The sequence below is a fragment of the Mus musculus genome, chromosome 4, assembly GCF_000001635.26.
Source record: "Mus musculus strain C57BL/6J chromosome 4, GRCm38.p6 C57BL/6J".
Lineage (NCBI taxonomy): Eukaryota > Metazoa > Chordata > Mammalia > Rodentia > Muridae > Mus > Mus musculus.
Genome location: NC_000070.6, coordinates 97,585,106 through 97,610,776, shown reverse-complemented (window position 1 = coordinate 97,610,776; position 25,671 = coordinate 97,585,106). Strand labels below are relative to the sequence as shown.

The following is a 25,671-nucleotide window of genomic DNA, read 5'->3' as shown; positions in this document are numbered from 1 at the left end:
TCTGTCTCTTAATTCATCTCTGAATCTCCCTCCTCCTCTAACCTCCTCCTTTTTCCTTTCCTCCCTCCTGCCCACCCTCCCTCGCTCTCTCACTCCCTCTGTCTTTCTCTCTCTTTCTTCCTTCTTTAAATTGCCTGATCCCCAGAGTCCCTTTTAACACGGTTTAGGGCTCACAAGAGTTAATAGGAGAAGGGGGGAGGAACCCACTTGTTTTAAGCCGGGAGCCTGTCACCTTTTCTTGGCAATTACACTGCTAATGGCTGGATCCCAAGCAAAGTGGCAAAGAATATCTCTTCTCACGTTCCCAACTCACAGTGCATTCCCAAATACCAGATGGTGTTTTTGGAATCCATTTCACTATGTTTGATATGACAATACTTTTGTATAATGCTAAATTATATATAACTATTGCAAATAGCTGAGATCAGAACAACCAAGAAGTGGAAAATTAGCCCCAAGAAGGAAAGATAGGAACTAAAGACTGTAGTTTTTTTGTTTTTTTTTTCCTTCGTTTGCCCCCATTGTGCCCCAGCCCCTTTGGATTTTCTTTTCATCTGAGGAGAATTGGCAGGAGAGGTTGGGGTATGTAGAGAACCAGGGTGGCAGCCTGGAGGAACATAGGGGTGGGAATGGGAGGAGCCAACAGTAGAGCCGCTGCCGTGTTTTGCAGTGAAATGACATCTTACTGGGATCCTCTCTCTGCTGGAGTTCAGTGTGTAGCAGGAAAAAAGTTGCCAGACGTTTTGAGAACAGCGTCATCTCCCTTCAAGGGCCAAAATCTCAAAATAAGCCCAAGAAGATTGGTAAATCTCCTGAGGACCCCTCTCTGGAATCCTTGTGCTTTTCAATTCCTTGTTGAGGGACAAGTGACTGAGTTACTAAAGCTGAAAACTTCACTCAGAGAGACACGCAGAGGGGTTGGAGAAGGAACAACAAAAACACTAAGACAAATACAGATTTCAAAACGCACAATGGAATTCATCAGAAACAGGCCAGGGGCTTCTGCTTGTTTCCAGGCACAGGGACACAACAATTTCATTTCTCAACAGTGGAAGGAACTGGACTTCTGTAATAAAAACATCTCAAAGAATCTACCCTTGAAATACAGGGCTAACACCCATCCAGTGACATAGTTCTACCCAGCTGGCCAAATGGGGTAAACACGACTCTTTAATTTTAATTTTCTGGCTATTTGACAATGGGCAACCTCTGGTCTTCTTTCCCCAACCTTCCAACAGGCCTTATCTCCACACTGCAGGACTTACTGATTTCAGCCCACAGCGAATGCATTACAGCCAAGTGATAAATTGCTTAAAATTATTCTTAAAAAATGAAAATGCTGGAAATCTCTGAAGCCGCCTTTTGAATGGAGGGTGGGCAGGACAGTTTCCAAGCTGCATATATTAAAGATTCTTTCAGCACGTTGATTCCTTCTTCATCAGTCACACTACCAGCCTTCAGAACCCATCTTCAGAACCAAGGGCTCACCCTATTTATGCCACCTGGCTCTACATGGCAGGCAAGGTGTTTTGTTTTGTTTTGTTTTAAACTTCCGGCTTCCTATCATTAGTCCTCGTTCCATGTAACCCCTTCCATGACAACTACCTCCTCCCCCCTCCAAGCATATAGTCACCCTCTGCTCCTTAGGAAGCTCCCCCAGCTCCAGTGACTACTACATAATTAACAATAACTGTAGCAATGCAATTTAAGAGTCCTTTTAATGGGCTCTGATGGTAGAATGTATAGCCCATCTTTCTTTGTCATCTGAGAAAAGTGGCCCCATGTAGAGCTGCTGGTAGCCGAGTGATGCTTTGTTGTCGGCACCAGACACAGTACCAGCTGCACTGGCAGGTAGCCGGCGTGCAAGGAGATAGCTGCCAAACTATGTTATACGGAGGGATCCATGCCAAAGGGAAGGGGACCTTTGCATGCCACGACCCTTGACCCCTGAGCCAGCATGGATCCCATGGATCTCCCTTCCAGACAATTGCATCTTTCATTCCTCCGCAAACTATAACTAGAAAGGGACCATTTTTTGGTGGGGTTCGTTAACTTATAAGCTCCCAGTCATCATATTTTTCTTCCCTTTTTAAAACAATAACACCCCCCTGTCCCCTAATCAGTTACATCCCCCTACCTCCCTAATCTGGAGGCAGGAATAGGTAAGTAATTTAACAAGGGAAAATTAGGTAAGCAAAACAGCGACCCAGAAGCCAACAGGGAAAGAGAAAGGAGTTTAGATAATGACCATATGGCATTTAGAAAGTCAAATGGAAAGTGAACCCTCACCTGATGGGGCAGCCTCCCATAGAGGAGCAGCAGCACAGTTTGAAGGGCATTCCCAGCACACTCAGCACTGCTATATAATACTTCTTTCATCCCACCAGCAAGGCTTTTGTTTGCTCAACTTGGATTAATGAGAAACTAAGAGCATGTGTTTGAATATGTCCTTGCGAGTTCACTTTTGTTCTTCCAACAACACAAGCGGTCTTTGGAAAACAGATTTTATTTTGTGTGTTAAAGCCATTCTATATCAGGGACTGTGAAAAGAAGCCCAAAGACTCAAGCGAGGACCACCTTGGAGTCACAGTAGCCTTTCTGAGCCAGTGGACAAGGGACAGGATGTCTGTATTTCATACCTAACCCAGCTGCATACCATGGGGCACCTAGGAAACGCTCCCACAGCGGCTGTGACAGAAAGAGCCTGAGTTTAGGATTAAGTATCTTTACTTCTTTCTAGAAAAGTAAAATGTTTGTGGTGCATGAGGAAGGAGATGTTGCTGGCTTTTCCAAGAGCAGAGGCATTTTTAGGAATCATCGTCATCATCATCGTCATCATCGTCATTATTATTATATCTGTGTCCCTGTCAAAGGAACAGTTTTTGGAAGTAGGGAAAGAACAGATACCTGCCAGGCAGCCTGGAGGACCACACCTGACTTGAGGTTCCCACTCGGGGCTGTCTGTTCTTTATTTTCACTCTGTATGAAACTAATGGAATTTGCAGTTGATTAACCTTGAATCTGGAGAAGTGACTTAGCCAGACTGCAGCTGGCAGAGCCCAGGCCCCTTGTCCTTCTGAACTGAGACACATAGCAACAAGTGTTCCTCCTCAGAGGCTCGGATCCAGAGAAGTGGGAGAGAGGGGGTGAGGGGGAGAGGGAGAAGGAGAGGGAGAGAGAGAGAGAGAGAGAGCATCCCCTGAGCGTGGAACAGCTGGCAGAAATGGAAGCAGGCTGAGTTAAATTCTGAGTCTTGAAATAAAATGCTGGTGTTTAGATGACAACTTATATCAGGAACCCAAGAGCTTCTAAGGGGACCAGAAGACCTTTATATGTGTACTCTGTGCTGGGGGAGGGGATGCCTTCTTACAGGTGGTGTGATTGTGCAAGCTAATGAGGTTCCCAGTGCCTCACACTCCTCACCTGCTGACGGAGAATAGTCCTAAGACTTGAGGGAGTGTACAGAAGTCCCAGCAGGTTAGGAGTTGTAAAGCAGTTAAGTGCAACAGTTAGCCTCTCCTAAACTGACACATTGTTTTCATTAAAAGCACATATTTGTTTTTAAAAAATTGGGCAACTGTGTCTCAATCTTACTGAAGCTACATTAGGAGAAATCAGTTCTTTCTTCAGCAGCTTATCAGCATAGCAGGGGGCAATAGTATGACTGCCTTGGAATTCTGTTTGGCTAGATAGTGGAAGAGGCAAGGCAAAGGACTGTTCCTCATTGTTCTGTGTGTGATGGTAAAGGTTGCTGTTTGGTTTTCTGAGGGGAGTCTACCACATATGGTATACTTAGTACATGAAATATGGCAGTTGGATTCCTGTGTGTGTGTGTGTGTGTGTGTTTTAAATTGTCATATAAACAAATAATTCCAGACATATTTCTTTGTGGATTTGTTTCTATTTTGCAAATTGTTTCAGGCATCAATAAACAGGATCGTAGAAGTGTGCACACAATCGCAGAGCCCACTTAGCGCAGCGAGCTCTTTTCACACATTCATTCCCTCAACAGAACTACTTTCAAGTCGTGTCAACGTCACTCCATCGCTGCCTCATGACTAATACAGTGTTATTTAAACCCATTTCATGTCTTACACCCAGGGAACTCCACTAACCTTTCTGATGTGTACCACCTGGTGCCTATCTAAAGTCAAAATAAGAAAGAGGGCTTCTTTTTTAATGAAACTTCTTCCCTGGCGCTCTTGGATTTTGGAGTTCTTGGCCAGAGTTTATAAGGGAAGATCAGCAAAGTGAAAGCTTCTTACAGGGGAGAACCAGGAAGTGGAATGTACACAGCACATCCATTAGGAGGCTTTTGGTGAGAGAGAGAGGGGTTTGTGGGTATCCAAGGGGGCAATGTTTTCATTGTCTGTTCTTTTACATCAAGGAAAGTGAAAAGAACTTTTCCCTTGTAAAATAACACTCTGTCAGTTAAAAAATATCTTTCCCAACCTGAATCACTAATAACATGGATGAAAGGGAGACACTAGCTACAGTCTCTTACTTGGCATGTTATATAACAGAAAGAGAAACTACTGCTTTGTGATATTTCTAAACATGCGACCACTCTAACCGTGGTGGATATAAAGAATACCCATACTCCTTCACGTTTCTTGAGCTAAAAAGAAGCGAGTGATAGCAACATATGCTCTAAATGTGACCCATGCCGTTTAGCTTAAAGGCAAAATAAGATAAAAGTCGGCCCTGAACACAGCTTAAAAGGAAGCATACGTATCCATCCACTTCCTCTCCCTCCCCGTACACTGCCCCGTGGAGGGTGGGATCACACTGACCCTCATACCTTTCACTCTAGGATCTTGAGCCCTGCCACCAGCCTGAGAACGCTGGAGCACAGCAAAGTGCAGTGTCTCCTCAAGTCACTAAGAAGGTAGGGAGGACCCTTTTTAAAATCTCAGTGACAATGCAAATAGAGAACAGAAAGTCAAGATGACCATAGACAACCATAGCATATTCCTTTTCATAGAACTTGACATTGATATCTGAATTTGCCAGAAAACAAAACAAAGAAACAAGCCCACCTGTTGAGTGCAAGAGGAATGACCCCAAGCTTTCTTTGATGTGAGTTTTTTTTTCTTTTCTTTTTTTTTTCTTTCTTTCTTTTTTTTTTTTTTTTTTGATAGAGCTTGGGATCCTAGCAAGGAAGAGTCACAACCCAAGGAAATGCATTTCTGGACTACATGGTTTTCTAAGAAAGAGTAAGGTTTGGGCAGCTGAAAGTTGAAACTATTGAGCATCTTCCTCTCGGCTCCAAACTCTTGGTCTGTGGTTGTGGCAGCAGACTTGCCCACAGGGAGTGTGTTTCCTGTAGTGATGCCCAAGGCAAAGCTTGAAAGAGAGTAAGTTTGAATAAAGCATGAATGCTCGGGAACTGTGGCCTAAGCCCATATGTTTCCCTGGGAAAACATACTTCTAATGTTAGGATGGGATTTCTGTTCTTGGATGTCAGACCTTCTACTCACTATAGTGGTTGTGTATTGATCTGCTACAAGGGATTCTTGGGAGAAACATTTTTTTTTGTAACTGTAAAAGTCCTATTGATCTTTAGGTCCATGCACAAGAGAGAAACCCTTGGTTGTTTTCTTTTTGTTTGTTTGTTTGTTTTTCTGAAATTGTATTTATAAACACTTTGTGCTTATAAATCAGTTGCTTCTTTTATTCTTGAAGAGATCAGTGTGGTGTGAAAAGGACTTAGAGGTCCCTGCTTCTTTTTTCTTCTTCTTTCTAGTGGGAGAACTTCATAGAGTTATACAAGGAAAAATAAAACACAAAACAAGTGAATACCACTTTCCTTCCATTACCCAAACCTCTTATACAAACTTATAATGGGAAAAATTCTAATAAATACAAGGACAAAGTTTCATCGATGTAATAATAATGATGATGACAGCTAGCATTGTATTTATGAAGTGCCTGCATATAACATAGCACTTTATATGATCACACCCTTGAAATGTACAAGAAAACTGAGGTCAGGAGTTTAGGAAACTTCCTTAGAGTCACACAGGTAATATTTTAGGACACTAGGGCTGTCTGTTTAAAGAAATAATTCTCTTTTTAAAACCGTAATTATACCACTTTTTAAATTTTGATATAGAGTTCTCACTACATAGTCCAAATTAGCCATAGACTATATATACTTCTGCCTTCAGTCCTGTCATGCTGAGGTTACAGGTCTATGTCTAGCAAATACAGCATGCTCTAGTCATTGCTTAAAATGCCCAGAGACAGTGTTGTTTCTGTGGACTATGATACTCTCACTAAAATAAGAAAACAATGAGCTAGCTAGCCAAGAGCGACAAGAGGTCTTGTCTTTTGGATGGATGAGACCCTACTGCATATGGAAGAAGCCCACAAAGCAGTGGGTCTGTCCTGGGATCCCCTTGGAGCCACGTGCCAAACATTTACATTATAATTCATAACAATAGCAAAATTACAGCTATGAAGTAGCAGCAAAATAATTTTATAGTTGGAGGTCACCACAACATGAGCAACCATATTAAAGGGTCACAGCATTGGGAAAGTTGAGAACCACTGCCTTTAATCTAAGGGATAGCACTATCATTATCCAATCCCCACTAAAGGCTAACAGGTGCTTACCAAATGTAAACACCCAGTAAAAGCTCACTTAATGAATTAATGAATAAAAAGAGTCTTCTTTGAAAACACATTTACTCTTCAACAAATGAGAGGGATACATTTAAAACTGTGGTCCATTTTCCCAGGCATGGAGTCAGTCTCCCTCTCTTTCTAGTCTGCATGTTCTCATGGCATTCAAACTTATCAATGTAATAGACTGTATAAAGTGTGATTTGATTCATGGGCAGTGGGGCTTGGTGACAGGTGACACAGGGAAGGTGTAATCTTAACAGCTAAAGGGGAATTTAAGAGGGGCTTCATGAAGAGTCGTCAACTAGTGATGGGGAATTGTGCAGAAGAGCCAAATCCTGCCTTAAGCACAAGAAGGATACTCAACATTATTGACCTTTAGAAAAATGAGAATCACACAATGCTAAAATACCATACCATACCCACTAGTTAGTTGTAAACAAGCAGTTGAGAGGAAGATGCATTGGGCCAACTATGGAGAATTTGGAAACCTTTTATATTACTGGTGAGGATGTTAAATGGTATAGCTGATTACCACAGGCTCCAGTGATTCTACCTATAATTAACCTGTAACCAAATGCATTAGAAGGGGCAACTTGCACACCATGTTCATATCGGTATTTACATCAGCTAAAGAGTTGAACAATCCACCTAGCTACCAATGGATAAATAGATGGTTGACATGTGACCTGTACCTATAGATGCAGTGGTATCCCAAAGAGAATGGAAGTTTTGACAAGTGCTACAACATGATGCTAAGTGAGTCAAAAAGCAAGGAGCAGACAAATATTTATGATTGCACTTACACAAGGCACAGAGCACATCGGACATACACACAGAAAGTTGAGTGTGGAATATTGAGTACTGGGACATGGTGCGGGGATTGCATTTTAATAGGTGTAGACTTTTAGGTGAAAAATTTTGATGGTGATGGTTGTACAATAATATTAATGCATTTAATATCACTGCACTATATACTCATCAAAGGGTAAAATAGTAACTTTAATTTTTCTATTTATCTGTCTATGATCTTCTATCTATCTATCTATCTATCTATCTATCTATCTATCTATCATCTATCTATGAATATCTATCTTAACACACACACTTACACAAACCAGAACTTTCCATCTCTAAAACAAAACAAAACAAAACAAAACAAAACAAAACAAAACAAAACAAAGCAAAACAAACAAAGTCAAACCCTTTCTACCCGAGGAGCCAATGGGCAGCAGGTTAGAAGTGTGAAAATGACTGGAGGCTTGGGACTAGTTTAATCTCTTGAGACACCAACAGATTCTCAGTGCCCACCTTCGTAGTAAAAGTGTGTTCGGTGAGGGTGCTGACGGCCTGCTGGCACTCTCCCAGGGATGGGGAACTGCATGGCAGCTGCCCAGCCCCCAGGGCATGGTGTTCCTGAGCTTGTCAGTGAGTCAACCATCTGGCACCCAGGGCTCAGGGTTCCCAATCTCTGCCTTGAATACTTTTTGAATTTGTGTGAATCTGGGCATGGTCTTCCTAAAATCTCTCCCATAATGCTGGTTCTCTTTCATTATTGCTTTTGGGTTTTTACATGAATCCAATCCTGAACAAAGAAATGTCTTCTGTCACAGGGTAACTTAAAGGTTGTTCCTTCCAGATACATTATTTCCAGCAATAATAGGAGTACTAATAAAGGCCGTCTAGGTCAGATGCCTACTGTTTTGATGAAGATGGGAAGTTCTTTTTATGTAAGTGACACTTGTAGATATTGTTTCAGGACCTAGAAAACTTTGCAGAGATGAATAGCTAAAGGCCAGAAGTGAATTTTCATTGTGATGAAACAGCCTATCATTCCTAAAGTTAGGGCTTGTGTCTTATTTCCTATGTGGCCTTGGTCCCTGCCATTCCATAGCTCAGGACCTGATAGGTGTCCAGAAGATCTTGCCAGAAGACTCCATGAATGTACCGAAACCTTTCTATTAATTGCTTTATAGTCTGTGGGAAAAAGATGGGGCTGGAATTCTTTCTGATTTCCATAACAGAACCTTAATATATACAGCAATCTTCCCTGTGAAATTCTGTCTGGGGCCTATACACCTGTGAGATTAAATACATTGAAGTCAACAAGCTCCTAGCTTGGTGGGCTCAATGCCTTGGGGATCCTAGGAGGGGAAGTTGTTAGTCTTCATCAGAAAACTGGGAAACTGTCAGGGGAAGGGTGTCCTACCCCACTCTCCCTCTCTATAGTCTCCTAACTCATTCGCCTTCCTATCATCTTTGAAGCCTTCCTGCAGGAGCCCTTTGCCACTGCAGCGTCGTCCGTCCCTCCGCCACCCTTTGTTGCCTTTGTCAGGTGATTCTCTGCTCCTAGACTCTGTTCAGGCAGACTTTCATCACATGGCTTTCTGTTACTATCTTATCAGGCAACCCCACTCCTGCTCTCTCCTTCTCAGCTTGCTTGAGCCTTTAGTAACAGGGCGCTCCCTCCACCCTCCCTGCCTCCACCCTCATTCAAACAGCCTCTCATTCCCTCCTCTATCACAGTCTGCTCTGTTTCCTATTAGGGGAGTGTGCATTTTAAATGTCTTAGCAGCGTCTGTCTCTGCGGCCACCCCCTCCCTGCCCCTTCCCAGTGAGTCAGACACTAGAGCAGGAGCATCAATTTACAGTTGCTGGCCAGATACCAGATGTTCTGGGTGGAAGCAAACTGTCATAGAAAATGTTTGTCATTTCAGATAAAGATCAATGCTAAACGTGGTAAGGATGGAAAGGAACAAAAAGGAGCTACAGTTTTCATTGTTATCATAATTAATAACAGTCATGAGCAACCTACCCCCCCTTATCCCGTTAGAAATGGTTATAAACATTTTCCCCCTTGAAGCGTCCCCAGTAGGCAGTCTTTATCACACCGGACTAACATGTCTGGTAAGGGATTTAAGTGGATAACAGAAAAAGGTGACGGGATACACAGGTGGAATATTTCTTATCTAAATGCTTGGAAATAAAAGTGCTGCAGACTGGAAAATTTTGTATTTTGTACTATGTGCACATTACAAGTTCTGTTTCTTGGGATGAGGCACTAGACTAAACAGACAATTTGTTTATGTTCATTAAACATGTGGCTTATGCAATAGTTTTAATACTTTCATGCATAAAGTGATTTTTTTTTATGGTATAGAATTATGTTGGCTCTCTAAGAGTTTTGGACCTTGGAGGATTTGGGGTTTTCCCTTCCCAGAGTGAGGATGTGCTAACCAGAATCTCTGGAGAAAGTTCTTCTTTGGCATAAAGCTACCATAGACTACTAGGATGGAACACCATGGGGACGCCAGCGTAGTCCAGCTTAACCTCTTTACTCAGGGACGGTGTGACTCAGAGTGGGGATCTTCTGCTGCTTCAAAGTGCCACAGCACGGCAAGCTAGTATTGTTTACTATGAGGTTTTACTTGGATAACCTTCTTTTGCAAATAACTTGTCAAAGATAGAGCAAAACTCAGAATATCAACCTGGTTGGTCCAGCGTGTAGAGACACTTTCTCTAGATCATTGGGGATCAGTGCTTTTCAAAGTGTGCTTCCTGAACACGGTGCTTAGCTATTATTACAAAGTCCAGAGGTCTCTAATGATGCTTTTATAACCAAAGATGCTTCAAAAATAATTGTAATGACTTTTTTTTTTTTGAAACAGGATCTGGCTAGGATACCTAGGCTGATTTTGAATTCAGACTCTCCTACCTCAAACCTCACAAGTCCTGTGATTGTAGACATGCATCACTCCATGGAGCTAGAACTCTTCTAGTGACTTAGGGACATTAGGAAAAAATTACTGTGACATTTCTCCACAACATGGTAATGGTTGCCAGAGATAGAGAATATTCCAGCTGGGCTTGGGATGGTGAGCACCTTGGCGGTTTTGATCTTCAAAGGGAGAAAGCAATCCTTCTTGATGTATATACAAGGGCGCTTTATAATGCTATTGTGGAAGTTACAGAAGAGGTATCTAAAGGGAAGACTAGGAGAAATTTCCCTTTGAGAAATGCTGGCGGCTCCTTGTGTCACTTGGCAGAGGCCGGGATAAACAAATGTCCTGTAATGTAAAAGCTGTCTGAGAACCAAGAGAATGCCTCATTTGTGTACCATTGAAAAGTGAACTGGCTGGACTTTGTCTTTGGAGGCTTAGACCTCTAGTTCCTGATTTCTTTTCTCTTTAGTCTTCACTGTTTTTCCTTGGAGAGTGTGTTCACTAGGTGGTTAGGGGGCCCATTCTAAACACTCACAGCCCAGGCTACCCTGAAAGTCAACTACGACCCAACCATCATTTCAATGCCTATTAAACTGGTTTGCCCATCAAAGAGGAGATACACTAAGCCAATCAATAGGCAGGACCCCATTCACATGACAGCAGTTATAGAAAAATCTAGTCTGCGTGTCCATTAGGAGGCTCATTAGGCCTATTCCTCTTACTGAGGAAATGATGTGAATAAGGTAAAACCTTGAATTTATTTTTATTTTATTTTATTTTATTTTATTTTATTTTATTTTATTTTATTTTGTTTTTATTACCACAGATTCAACAGAAAGAGGTAGGCAAGGTGAAGGTCAGAGCTTGTCCTCAATTCCAGAGGAACATGTGGTACAACTTCAACTCCTCTGCATCCTGATCTGTAGGAAAGGCCTTGTGGTTTCCCTCAGTTATGGCAATGAGAGGGTCGGGTAGTGAGGATGCCAGAGTGCTCATCACTCAGTTTAAAGAAGGTGGGGACCAGTCACTTATATGACATATGCAATAAATACAATGGGGACAGAGAAGGACTGAGCAACAATCTTAGTCGACAAGAGACTACAAATACTGTAAAGGCTTCTCTAGTTATTGCCGTGAGCCAAAACTCACACTTGTGACTTTTATCCTCAATTTTTGCTCATTGCAAGCATTATTTAACCCAAGAGTACATATTCAAAAGCAAGTAGACAAAGCATTTTGATTATTCTACACTATACTAAGTAAAAATGAACAATTTTCTTGGTTTATAGCTACTTTAATAAAGTAGCCAGAAAAAACCCATAAGACTGAGAATTTAAATCAGTTTTTCTCAAAAGATGCCTTGGTCTATCAGGCATCAGGGAAGGCCACCTCAAAGCAGCTCTGCTTGTTTCCATCCTTGCCTGACCTGAAGAGCTCATCAGAGTGTGGTGTAAGGGCCTTGCTACTAGGAGTCTCTGACTGATTCTCTCCTATGCTAGGTCCATGTTTTATAGCAGTTTTAGGGGGGTTGTCTCCTGAGTAGGCCCAAAGGAAAGATCGTGGGGCTTGGGGGTACCTTGGGATAATATTGTGATATTGGTAATTTTATTGACTCTGAATCTTAGGGGAAATTTAGATTGTGCCTGTGAGATGGTCCTACTTTTTGTTGAATTTGGGTTTTTAAGTTTCATTCCAGAACACCCTTTGAAAACGTATTCCACTACAACCACAATTCGAACACACTATCTTCAATGTAATCCTAATCTCAGCTCTGAACCCTAGCCAAAACCTTCCCTCTAAACCCAGCTCGGATTCTACATCAGCCAGCCCAGGTCCTATCAGCTGTGAGGCTGTGGTGTGAGAGCAAAACTTCCACGCCGGTGGGTGGGTAGCTGTGACAGGACAGAGATATGCAGAAAACTGGTGACAGATTTTTAATTTTCAATGACCATTTTATGATTGGAACCCCAAAGCATGAAGTTGCTCCTGGCAGGTAGCTGAAAGTGCTGTGTGAGGAACTGTGAGGAACCTGGGCTTCCTCTAAGGCCAGCGTGTGCTGAGTTCCTGTGGGGCCTTCAGCTCTGTGAACAGAAGATTTTCCCTGCTAGGAACCTAGCACGTTGTACTTGGTGATAGTATGGTCCTGGAAACTCAGTCCAATGACACTTCTTTTAACGAAGAAAATAGCATTTTTCATTCTTTACATTTAATGGAAAATTTGAAGTAAACAAATGTTCTTCTCTATTGTGTAAATTTCACAGCTCTAACAAAGCACTGTACAGCTCAGTAATTGAGGGCTTGTTATGAACAGTATTGAACCTACAGCTTGAATTGGTGGGACAACTTGTGTTTACAGTATGTATAGTGTGTTCAGCATCCACACTCACTAATGGCTTTTGTCATTTATTTGGGTTGTGCCTACTTGCTGTGGGAAGACCTAGGTATTTGTGATTTTGCTCTAGATACTGTTGGGAAGAGAGCCAGCTTCCTATATGACTTCTATCTGCCATTGTTTCCTGATGAGTTTGCTGTCGCCTTAGCAAACCATTGTTACAAGGATTTCTATTTCTTTCTTTGGGGTTTTTCAAGAATTTAATTTCCTCTCCTGAAGATAACAATACTGTAGACTTCCTTCAATAATTATATGGAGTGCTCTGTTTCATAGCCTCAGAGTTGCTCAGGACCTCTAGGACAGCTATCAATAAAAATGGCAATTTGGGCATCTGCCCATCATTGGTAATTTTGGAACTAACTCTGTTGTGATATTGACCACTTCCTGTTATTATTTCCTGTTTTATTGCACATGGCCAGTCATGATAGCACATAAAGCCTTTACTTTAAGAATTTACTGTGTGTATATCCTTCCATGTATGTATACTGTGCAACGTAGTACATTTTCATAAAACTTTTGTGAATATTCTAGAAGATGGTATAGTCTGTTTATAGAGGTCAACACTCTCTGGTTATTTTAATATTTCTAATTATATTTATTCAAATGGCTCATGCCATATCGTTATTTAATTGCACTATTAAATTTGGGTGAATCTGTACAAAATTACACAGGTGTAAATTGGGTTTCTGTCAATTCCTTCGTTTTTTTTTGGCTAATTTTTCTGTTTTATCATTTAATATTAGGTTAGTTGATATATGAGGGAATTGATTACTATACTTTTTTCTTGCTGTCCTCTAATTGGCTATTGTGAATAAATGACAGATAACATTATACATTTGGGTAGTTTCCTTATTTACTTGCTTCTGACTTGAAGCTTGCTAACACCAGAAACTGAGATGATTTCTCTTTTCATTTCATTCTATTTAATAACTCAGCTTTCTCCACACTTTTAACATAAACACTTTTGTTTAAGTATGTCAGAGGTGACAAACATCAGGCCTCAATATTTTAAATTCATCTGAGAATCTTATTTAGACCACCTGCGTTTATTGTTGTACAGATTCCTTTGTTGACTTCTGTTAGTCTGTTTTACTTAATTTATTTTTCTTTTGATTCTCTTTTATGGCTGTGTAGTCTGGATTTATGCACACAGAACAGTGTGTGCATTTTAACTTCCTTAGTGACTGGGAAGTAAGACCATCCTCCTTCCAACTTCATTTGAAGTCTCCAAACTGTAGCCATTGATTTTTATTTATTTTAAGATCAAGGTTGGTAATTAAATAGAATTTTAGAATTTTACATGAGATAAGACGCTTGGTAAAATTTTGTTCTTTCTCTCACTGAACACTGTGGCTGCCCTGCCTTCTCCTCTGTGAAGGCGGAGTGTAGGTGGGACCTCTGTTTAGCTCTCCCCCAAAACACAGGAAGCATGGCTCAGGATATTAATGTCTTCCATGTGCTCGCTCTCTCTTTCAACCTCTTCTAATGTCTTTGATTATTGCTTCCTCTCCAATCGTTCCGGTTGTAGAAACACCTTTGCGGTTTTTGAGTTGAGTCTTCCTTTTGGGGACAGTGTCATCCTATGTCACATGGTGGTTTTTACTTTGTGTAATCCATTTGTTTGGGAAGGCTATCGAAAATGCGGCTTCTGAATTACCACATCCAGGCTCCCACGCTGTGTCTGTCCACAGCAGCAGGGTCAGACTGTTATGCAGTATTGGTTGTTTGAGTCACCACTTCACTTGGTAATCTCATTGAAAATGCTTCCTTCCAGCTATTTATCTGTCTTTTCCCTCTAATCTTGTTATTCTTTTTTTTTTAGAACATAGAAAAGAGTAAATATTATTTTAATGGTTTTCGTTACTTTGTGATTTTTCAAACGTTTTCCTCCTCTGAGTTTCCCTTCATTCCCATTCAACAGCATTTAGTGTTTTTCTTATCTTCTACTCCCACCCACTCATTTTCAAGTGTGCAGATATTTATTTGGAGCCATGATTTGCCACTCCTGTAAAATGGTGTGTTGCTGGTATTTGGCAATCCAGTTACTCTGGATCCTGTTGGGCCTCGTTGGGCCCTGTTGGGTCCTGTTGGGTCCTGTTGGGTCCTGTTGGGTCCTGTTGGGTCCTGTTGGGCCCTGTTGGGTCCTTTTGGGTCCTGGTGGGTCCTGGTGGGTCCTGGTGGGTCCTAGTGAGTCCTGTTGGTCCCTGGTGGGTACAGGGCTCACTGCCATGACAGGTGGCTATTTGATTTTGTTTTTGGAGCATCCTAGTCATGGGTCATTTATTACACGTTTTTATCCTGTGTTATTGACATGGACTTAGTGGAATTTCCTGCCAGAGTGATCACTGAGTCAATCCACGTGACTATTTTTTTTAAAGAAACCCCATTCTCTATGCCTTAAGAAAGAGAAGGCTGAAAGTGATTTCTTTATGGATTCTCCTTGAGGGACTGTGAAGCCAGAGATGTGTAGTTCTTTTCATTGACTCAGTCTCTGAGGAACTGACCATTACCCTGTGAAGAAGGGCTGTAGCTCTGTGGCCTCAAATACCGAGTCTTACTGTGCTCTTGGGGTCTATTTTCCCTTGGAAAAATATTAACAGCATGATTAATAACTAGTTCAAATCTTAAATAGCAGACATTGCCATTATGAAGTACACCTTAAATTAGAATGTGTAGCCAGTGTTCAAATCAAAGATCAGTCACCTATTTTTAAAGTAGCTTTGTCTGCTTATGGTAGTTCTAATGACACTTTCTTATTTATCTTGTACATGTGTGCATTCCTATATGTATGTGTGGTGTGACGAGGTCAGAGTACAACTTGGCAGTGTCACTTCCTTCCTTTAGCCATGTGGGTTTGGGAGGGAATCACAGCACCAGCAAACACCTCTACTTCTGTGCCAATCTCAACAGCCTAAATAGTCCTTCAGCTTCTTATCTGATAAATGGGCTAATACAGAATGGAAGCACAGCAGACAAGAGAGGCAGCCCATAAAGCACGGACCACAGATGTGCTTGAGTAGATGTGATCTGCAATTATTATTTTAATGTTATTTAAAATAATCTCATTGTTTCATTATATATATATATATATATGTATATGTATATATATATATATGCATATATTTTTTTTTAAGAAGAGAAGCTGTTTCTGTTACTAGGTTTATTAAGCATGTTGGCAATCAATAACTTGAGAGGACTCCGTATGCAGTCATGGCTCCATCTTCCCAGGGAACAAGAGGCTTCTGATGTCCTCTGAGGATGGCTAAGGGTGTTGAGTTGAGCTAGACATTTGACAGTTCCGGGAACAGGAGAGTACCCGCACATCACCGTGCATGTAAGTTACAATGGCATCTCCCATGCCTTTTCCCGAGCGTTAGCTTGAGAAACAGATTTTGTACATTGAGCAGAAAGTACCCTTGCTTGGATGAACGTTCACCACAAGCAATGATTTCCCTGTCTTGAGATGAGGTTCTTGTTAAGCTGATGTTCTTTAATAAATCCTGGGTTTCTGAGAGGTGTCTCAGTCACAGGTACTAACTAGTGTTACCTAAACTGACTGGGCAAATTAACCAAATACACTGGGATAGTAATGACTTTGTCTTCATATACATGTCCACCATTTTGAAAGAATCCATTTGTGAGATGTTCCTGAACCACTTTGCTACTTTCGCAGGCCCTAAAATAGGGACACACTAAACTGTTGTAGTTAGGACAATAACGGTGCTTGACACCATTGCTGAAAATAATTACAAATTTAATGACCGCTGGCCCTTCATAAATGAGAAACACATGCTAGCCATGCTGTTAACGACTTACACACGTAGCTTGTTATCCATGAGGCAGGTACTACAACTGACCTAACTTTATGTATGAGCAATCAACCTGAGTTGGTGCTTCCAGAGTGATGGCAAAAGGGACTCCACCACAGGTTCTTATCTCCTCCCCATTCGTCTGTTACTCCCCCCTGTGCACACTTGTGTGGATTCTTTCCGTTATCAACCCCTCGATGCTATAGTTGGCTCAGAGAACAGACTGACTTCTCATTCCTCACATTGGGCTATCAGGGAAAGCTGGAAAGGGTCAGAACAAACCCAGAATGACTGTGTAGATTTTGTTCTAGTATATCTATTTGGAGCCTGTGTTTTTACAGTTTGCTATAGTGGCTTCCTAGGTTTGTGAAATTTCATGATTTTTCAAGAAGGCTTTTCTGCTAGATAATTAGCCTGATTGTTCACACAGTGCCTGGACTTTATTGAGAGAGACTGATACCACCATTGCAAAGGTGATGTAACTGACAACAAGAGAGTTTGAGGGGGATTTAAAACTCCACACAAATTATGGGAGGAAGATTTGGGACTATTAATATTTTAGTAGCAATAATCGAACACTTGCTAAATGTTTATCATCTGCCAAATGCCTCAAAAATGACATTAAATCATGAGATTGCTGAGCTCTCATCAGCCATGTGTGGGCAATCTGGCAGCCAAGGTGTGCTTCTAGCACAGCCAGGGCTCAAATGCAGGATCTTACCTTGAGTTTCTAATTGATATTTTATTAGGAACCAATTTTAAGTACATGTAAGGAAGACTTTGCCCACTTGTAAATAAGTACATTTCTCTGTGTGGAAAATATTATTTATAATAACAGTAGTTAACATCCATGTACATTGTACCACCCACTTGCTCACTGGATCAATAAACATCTCTCCCCTACCTACTATCATGCCAGACACTTTCCTGGAGGCAAGAAAACATGTATGAGCAACATATTGTCTCTCATGGAGTTTATGGTCTGATGGGGGAATGAGGCATTAAACAATCACACATTTCCAAATGTAAACAGTGCTCAATTTGTGTATGTATCGAGGTCTGGAGTGCCCTGAGATCCCATAGGGCTCTCTGACAGTTTTTTGGTCTGTCTCTGTCTCTGTCTCTGTCTCTGTCTCTGTCTCTGTCTCTGTCTCTGTCTCTCTATCTCTATCTCTCTCTCTGTCTCTCTCTGTGTGTATGTGTGTGTGTGTGTTGGGGGTTGGGGCATCCTAAGAAAATGTGTGTGTGCTGAGAATGGTAGTTAGAATGCTAACTATAGCGAGAATCATTTCTAGGGAAAGGAGAAGAATGTGCCCAGCGTCCGAGGTGCTGAGAGTTTGAAGAACTGACAGCAGTTCAGTTTCAGGGATGAAGCCTTTCAGGGAGAAGAATGGCCCGAGACAGGCTTGGAGAGGCAAAGCATGCAGGCCTCTTGAGGGGTTTTGCTCTTTCTCTCAAAGCAAGGGCAATCCATTGAGATGACTGATGACCTGTTTCTGAAAAGATCCTTTAGCCTTCGATGTGAAGAATAATTGCAGGAGGCAAAGATAGATGTGGCAAGACCAGTGAGGAAGCTATTGTGGTGATGTTGGCCAGTCAAGATGGCAGCTCGGACTGGGAGACAGTAGTGGGTGGAAAATTTAGGAATTACATAGGAAATAAATGCAATGGGCTCTAACTTAAGTTAGATAGACAGAATATACAAAAGGAAAGGTCAGGATAACTCTCAGGTTTCTGGCTTGTGCAATATGCACTGTTCCATTAAACCCCACAACAGTGACTGTTGTGTTTCCACTTTGAAGATGCAGATGCATTCAGAACGTTTCTAGGCACTGTTCATCCCATGTCATGCATTTTTCCCAGGGCCAGCTTGAATCTGAAGTCTGTGCTTTTGACAGCTGCTTCACTGGGGAATGGGAAGAACTCCATGCCTCAGTCTAAGCCTTACACAAACACGTTGGTGAAGGACATAATGAAGGAATTGGGCATTGTGATTTCAACATACTTAGTCATATTCCAACTCCAAGACCTCCGATGCCCATGCAAACTGTCAGCTGCTCCTGTTGCCATTCTTATGAAGTCCATAAGGTACATATTTTTAGTATTATTATATTGTTAAATCTCAATTTGTATGTATGTTCACACATGCACATGAGTGTTTGTGTGTATTTGTGGGGGGAGGGAAGGTGTGTGTGTGTGCATATGTGTGTGTATGTGTGTATGTTTGTATGTATGTATGTGAACCCATATGTGCACATAGAGGCTGGAGTCTGATGTTGTGGGTTTTTCTCAGTTGCTGTCCATCTTAATTTCTGAGTCGTAGTCTCTCACCAAACCTTGGAGTTCAGTGATTTGGCTAGGCTGGATGAGCAGCCAGCCAAAGGAATTCTCCTGCTTTCATTTCTTAGTGGCAAGATTACAGGCGCATGCTTCTACATCTAGGATTTTATGTCACTCCTGGAAATGCAAAGTCAGGTCCTCATGTTTGAGAGGAAAATAAATTTAGACTCTAAGCCATCTCTCCACCCCCAAATAACACCTTTATAAGTAAATAATACATGCTTACTTCCAAGACGATGAAAGAATAAACAAAAGGAGAAAGAAAATAGAAAACAAAAGAGAAAATCTCTTGCTAACCTGTCACTCAGAGAAGGGGAAAAGCCTGCTTGATTTTCTAGAAACAATGACCTGTTCTCTGACCTAATGGTTATTTCATAGAATGGTCACTATAACCTAGGCTTTGGGATGAGTTTGAGTTTAGAGGAACTTTGGTCTCTAGGGCTCCTGTAGTCTCTGTAAAATGGGATGAAATATATGATTACAGACCACTGTCTTTTGATCTTGCATGAGAGTGTGACAGTACTAGGCATATTGGCACTGTTGCAATGAAGGGCTCGCAGATAGAGCTTTGGACTTTCTCAAACTTCTTATTGGCCTCTTCATCTTAACAAGAACTCAGTTTTCTCACAGGCATAGTGGAAATGCAAATGGTACTCTTATAGAGATGTTTATAGAGATGTTGTGAGCTGTATTCACCTTGTGCAAAGTTCTTATGAGCCATGTAGACATAGGAAGCTGACAAAAGGTAGAGAGAAGTCTGGTGAGCAGGCGGTAAAACAGAAGTCTGGTGACGATCTCTCTCTGGGAAAACACAGAGGTTCATTGGCTCCTGCTGCCCACACATTTTCAATATTTCTTATCGAACTATGGATCTTTTAGGTCCATGCCATAAACTAGACACTGGGGATATGAAGCTACAGGCCTAGACTCTGATATTAAAGAAACAACGCAGCTGTAGAGAACAAATCAAAATGCTTCAGCAAGGTTTCACCACTGATGGTATTCTCTGAGCAAGAGTACCTGGGGCGTATACAGGGAAAGATTCATTTAGCCCCTGAGACCAGAGAAAACTCCATAAAGGAACCTCCTTTCCACTGGCATCAAAAGAAGGGTGGGACTTGCTGGGTGGAGAGAATGGGCATTTTGTTTAGCCCGGGTGCTTAAGGAATCCCCCATCTGCATACATCACATCCCAGTGGGGATCTCAAGGCTCTTCTGGAACCACAAAGCCATAGTAGAGTGACTGGAGTGGGCTTGGTAATCCTCGACACCCAGACTTCCTTTCTGCCTCCCATACACTTCTTCCAATATCTGGCACCTGCATGATCTGCAAGGTGCCCTTCCTGCCTGAGGGCTCCCTTTCTTATTTGAGATACTCTCCAGTCCCCTGACTGCATTCTACCTACAAAACCTGCTGGAGAAGAGGGTCAGATGCCATTGGTTAAGTCTGCAGTGTTGTTTGCAGGGCTAGGACCTTTCCCCCAGAGTATTTGCCTTTAAGTTGTTTCCTGTTTTGTCCAGTGAAACACTTTGATGCTAGAATCTCATTCTGTCTTCTGATCTATGGTGTGTACCCAGAGCGACAAATCCCAGGTAGCAGCCATACTCTGTGTAGTTACTATAGGGCTGCATGCACCGTGTTTAGTGGCAAATAGATAACTGCTTTCTAGCTCTCACAGACACACTGATCCCTCACAGGATACCTTAGCCCAGAAGCTTGACTAGGAAATAGTTACACTTGTTACTTTGTGTGGTTAGGCTTATCTCTTGACTTCTCACTGAGATGTTATAGCAGCCCCTTCTATAATTATTTAAATTATTTTTGTATTTCCTTTCTTAGAAGCCATACCAATAAAACTGTGTAGACTTTGACCTGAGTGTTGGGCAATTTGTCTTTCAATGATTCCTTAGTGTTTAAGAGGAGGGGGTACTACCTGTAACACCTGTTACCAGGTTGCTTCCCACACACTTACAAAATGAGAAGTGAGATCACTATTTTCTTGAAATAAGAAAGCCAGAACAATGTATGACGATTTTAATTGCTTCTTAAATAAATGGATGAAATCAATTATTTAGTTGACAATGTTTATCTTTTCAGCATCTGAAGGGGGTTTATTAAATCCAGCTGCTAAGCCATTTCATTAGCATGAGTAAAAGAGTCACATCTGTGGAGGAGGTGGTTGAGGATATGAGGGTGAGCAGCAGAGAGGGCTGTCCTGGGAATTTAGGTGAAACCATCCCTTAGATGGTATAGGCTTGTGTCTATAGCACTTGTGTAGGGATATGTGGTTTAACGTGGTTCGGCTACTTGTATCAGGTGCCCGGTGTGGGTTCGATGTTCTGGCTCTCCCCATGCGCCATGACTCTGTGTAGGCTGCTGTGCCTGGGATCATTAACCTCTGCCTTTGACCTGATCCTCATACCTTATTCTACCCATTTAAAATGCCAGCTTAGCAACAGCACGTGCAGACCAAGGGCCACACATACAAAAATAATATCCTGGATTGCAAGGAGTAAAAAATTATATCATGTTGGTTCCAAAAAAGAAAGAAAGAAAAAAGGAAAGAAAGAAAGAAAGAAAGAAAGAAAGGACAGAAAGAAAGAAAGAAGGAAGGAAGGAAGGAAGGAAGGAAGGAAGGAAAGAAAGAAAGAAAGAAAGAAAGGAAAGAAAGAAAGAAAGGAAAGAAAGAAAGGAAAGAAAAAAGGAAAGAAAGAAGGAAAGAAAGAAAGAAGGAAGGAAGGAAGGAAAGAAAGAAAGGAAGAAAGAAAGAAAGGAAGGAAGGAAGGAAGGAAGGAAGGAAGGAAGGAAGAAAGAAAGAAAGAAAGAAAGAAAGAAAGAAAGAAAGAAAGAAAGAAAAGGCAAAAAGCTCTGGCTGTCTGGAAAATAGGTGCTTGTTTGTTTGTTTGACACTAGACATATAGAGCCTATACTGTATCCTTTCATTGAAAACTCTGGATTGGAGCAAACCTTTAGTTAGAAAGTCTTGTGGCAATGAAATCTATCTAACCCTAACTTTCAGCACCAATATTCTGTTATCATTTGTGCTGATGAGAAATAGGGGGAGGAAGAGAGGAATGAGAAGAAAGAACAAGCACTTTTCTGTGAAAAAGATGGCTTTTTGAAAAATGGCACAATCCACTTAAAACTGTAAGCAAAATATCCATTAAATAGATATTAAATAACAGAATAAAAACGTTCCTGCCATTCTTCAAGAACTTAAACACACAAATGGATATTTTTTAAATGATGAGATTTATGCGTCAGGCCTGGCAGGCCTTTCACAGTTCCTTAGCCTGTTTAATAGCACTGAAGCATCCTGTTACACAACAGGAAGATGGCTCACTTTCTTATCAAGAGTGGACATCACGTCACAAGACTGCTGTCCTGTCCTTCCTTCTGACACATTATAAACTTTACACCTCTACAGAAAACAGACTTGTGCCTTTCTAAATGAGTGGTCTCAATCATCTAAAGTTCTGAGTAGTATGAAATTCTAGTTATTAATTCACCTAAGACGAGTAGGTCTAAAGCAAACAAGTGGACTCTATAGATTAGGTGGCTTGTCTTTAGCTTGTACATTGCCTCGGGTGATGGGTAGCCTTTACTAACCTTATTCCTTTTAAATATAAACTAGATTGGTGATGAGATTTAATAAAAAAGTATCCAACCATCAAGCATATATCTACCAGACAGACATTAGTCTGTTACCTGTGAGGGTGGAATATTCAGCTAGGTACTGACGGGCCCCTTTCTACTTATGAACAGAAACAACAGCTGATCTCTGGGCCTGGTCAGAGGTACACACGTGAAGGGATGGAGGACTCTCTGAACAAGCCCTTACGTGTTAACTTCCCCTTTACCAGTTAACCAACCACCTGCTCTTGTCACACCATACTTTCCTATGCACTTCATCTTCTACTGTTCTGTAGTACGGGGGGCGGGGGGAGGCGGGGGGACTTACACAGACACCAAGAACTCTCTAAAATAACCAGCCAATTCTTATTCAGGGCAAGGCAGTGGGCAGAATGAGGTCAAACGAGGTACTTTTCTGCCTGGCTTCTAGATCACCACCCTGTAAATATACACAGTGCAGTAAGACTCTGTAAGATCGGTTTACTTGTGTTATGTCATTAATTTTGGGTGATTGGGTGACATAAGACCAACCTTTATTCTCTTGTCCTGATCTACCGTCTAATTCCCTGACTTGCATCTATCTCATAATATAAGCCCATCTGGAGCACGCAGACTTGCTGTCACAAGAAGAAAGAACCCATTCTTGTCTGGAGGCTAGGGAATCCCAAAGTGGCCTTGGGAATCCTGTTAGATTAACTCATTCACTTGTTTTGAGTTACTTCTCTATTTGATACGAGTGCTGGCATATCTGAGCCAAACTCAGAGAGAGGAACAGCATAAGGGCTACCAGTGTCTAGTTCTAACTTCCAAATTAGCGCCTCTTGCCTTTTCCTTTGTAGCTTCCCATTCTTTACTCCACTTCACAGGACTATCCTGGGATGATGGTCTTAATGTGAACTTTCATGCCTCCGTTATAAGCCCCCCTTTGGTTTGGGACTACCCCACTTAAATGTGTCCACTTATAACTCCCAGCTGCAGATTCTCTTCTCACTATACTCACATGTGCACACAGGAAATACTCACCGATACATTTGCACGCTCGTGGGAGTTCACAGGCTGCCACACACCCTCGCTGTATGTATGTAAGCACCCAGAAAGAACAATGAATTGTAAAAACTGTCCCGTTGCGTTTGCAATCTAGAGTGAGTTACTGAGTGCTGATAAGTAAAGGAAGTATAACCAGACAGCTTAATCCTCCAATTTCCTGTCTTCTAATCAGCCCCTGATTCTCTTGGTTTTAAATTAGAAACACTCCTGACAATATTCAGGACAGGTGAAGGAAACTCAACTAGAAAATAAGGAAGGACAAAGCATTTATTTCACTGTCTAAAGTTCACAGGAGAAATATGACCGTAACAACAGGAAATCAAGATTTTTTAGAACGATAGCAGAAGAGCAGAGGCTAGCTGAAGCAGCCAATCACATTTCTGAATGAAGCACATTTGGATCATAATTAGATTTAAGGAGAAAAAAAAAAAAAGGAACCACTCTAATGTATTTGCTGCTCTCTAAGAACAGCGAATTGTATTTGAAAAGCAGGACTGACCTCAAAGAAAACGATAAGGATACATTCTTAATGTATGTGGAAGAAAATAAAAAAGTCAACCCTACCACCTCATTTGGATTTTTCTTAGAATCTATTACTGAGAGAAAAAGAATGTTTTGAGGGCATAGAAACATCTGAGGTTGGTGGATATTCTTAGAAATGATATGGTTACATACAATGGTGGGTTGTAGTTAAAGTTGTTCATTTAATAATTAGCTCAGATCAGGCCAGTTTGCTGTATAAAGATATTTTAGAAGAGCATAAAAATGCATTAAATTCAAGGTCTATACATAGGTATTCCATGGACTTTCTAAAATTAGCCCAGTTACTGAGACTACCTTACACTTTATTATTTCCTGGTTCTCTTCGTTTTTGAATCTTTTCATTTATTACCATTTAAGCAATTTCCAATATTTCAGTCATTATGTTGAAAGGCTAGTGCCAATTCCTAGAAAAATCTTCACTAGGCAGTACCTTCAAAGGCACGCAGAAAACAGTCATTTGGAAAAGTTGCTCAGTTGACAATCATTTAAAAGTTGAAATGGGAAATGTGGCTCACAACATGAATTCAAGCAAGCACAGGCAAGAGGTTTCCATGAACCTGGAGCTTCGAGCCATTGTGGAAGTAGACTGCACATTGATGGCTTCTAATTGGTAAGCAGAATAAAGCAGGTTTCACAGAAACATGTTTTTACATGCATATTTAGAAAATAGATATTTATACTGCAAGGCATACCAGATCCTTCTTGCCCAAGCATGTTACTGTTAAAACAAGTTTGAGTTGTAAACAATTGGGTTAAACAACAATTATTGACTGAAAAATAATGTATTAATTTCTAAAAAGAAAAATTTGTCACAAAATAAGTGGTTGGGAATTTGACCTGAGTAACAGCTGGTTGCAGCATCACCCAGGACTTTTTTTTTTTTTTTTTGCTTTAGACATCATAAATCTTAAATTTGAATGATAGAAGAAAGACACGTGTATTTTTGAAATTCACAGACAAATTTTCCCATAATCAACCCTGTCCCCTTGTCGCTAACTTAGTGTGACCAGGAGAAGAATTATTCTGCCTTCGTTTTGAAGCTGTATGGGGAGAATGGAGGTGTTCTAAGAGAGGAGAGTCCCTTCTGGAGCATACGTATGCGTTTGAGGCATTTCAGATTCATTTGGAGCGAAGAAAAATTTTGCAAGTACTCTCTTTAGTTTTCTGTCGGAAAGTTTCAACTAGAGATGTCACAACACAGTGAGATGAAGTTGATACGCAATATCTATTTCTTGATTTACATGATTAAAGCATTAGAGAAGTGGCTCAGATATCAAAAGATTTCTCATAAGTGGCCGTGCCAAAGGTAATTACTGTTAGAATGTGCATGCTTGAACCCAGTTGCCTGTCAACCTCTCAGTTGTTTACAACTTGGTGGCTTTGAATAAAAGTTTTCATTACACGCTGGGGTAGCCCATGCACCTTCTTCTTTTTTTTTTTTTTTTCACCACTTTCATATAAAAACTATCTTTCTAATTTCTTATCTCCAATAGCCTTCGGGAAAGTGTTAACTTTTAATTTTAAGAAGTGATGCTGGAGATGTCCCATGTCAGTATT

The 25,671-nt window shown here is 41.1% G+C and overlaps 1 protein-coding gene across 3 annotated transcripts in view; it reads right to left on the bottom strand.

Annotated features, from left to right (window-relative positions):
- Positions 1–25,671, bottom strand: part of Nfia (nuclear factor I/A) — a 540,811-nt gene that overhangs the window by 508,100 nt on the left and 7,040 nt on the right. The window lies entirely within an intron of this gene.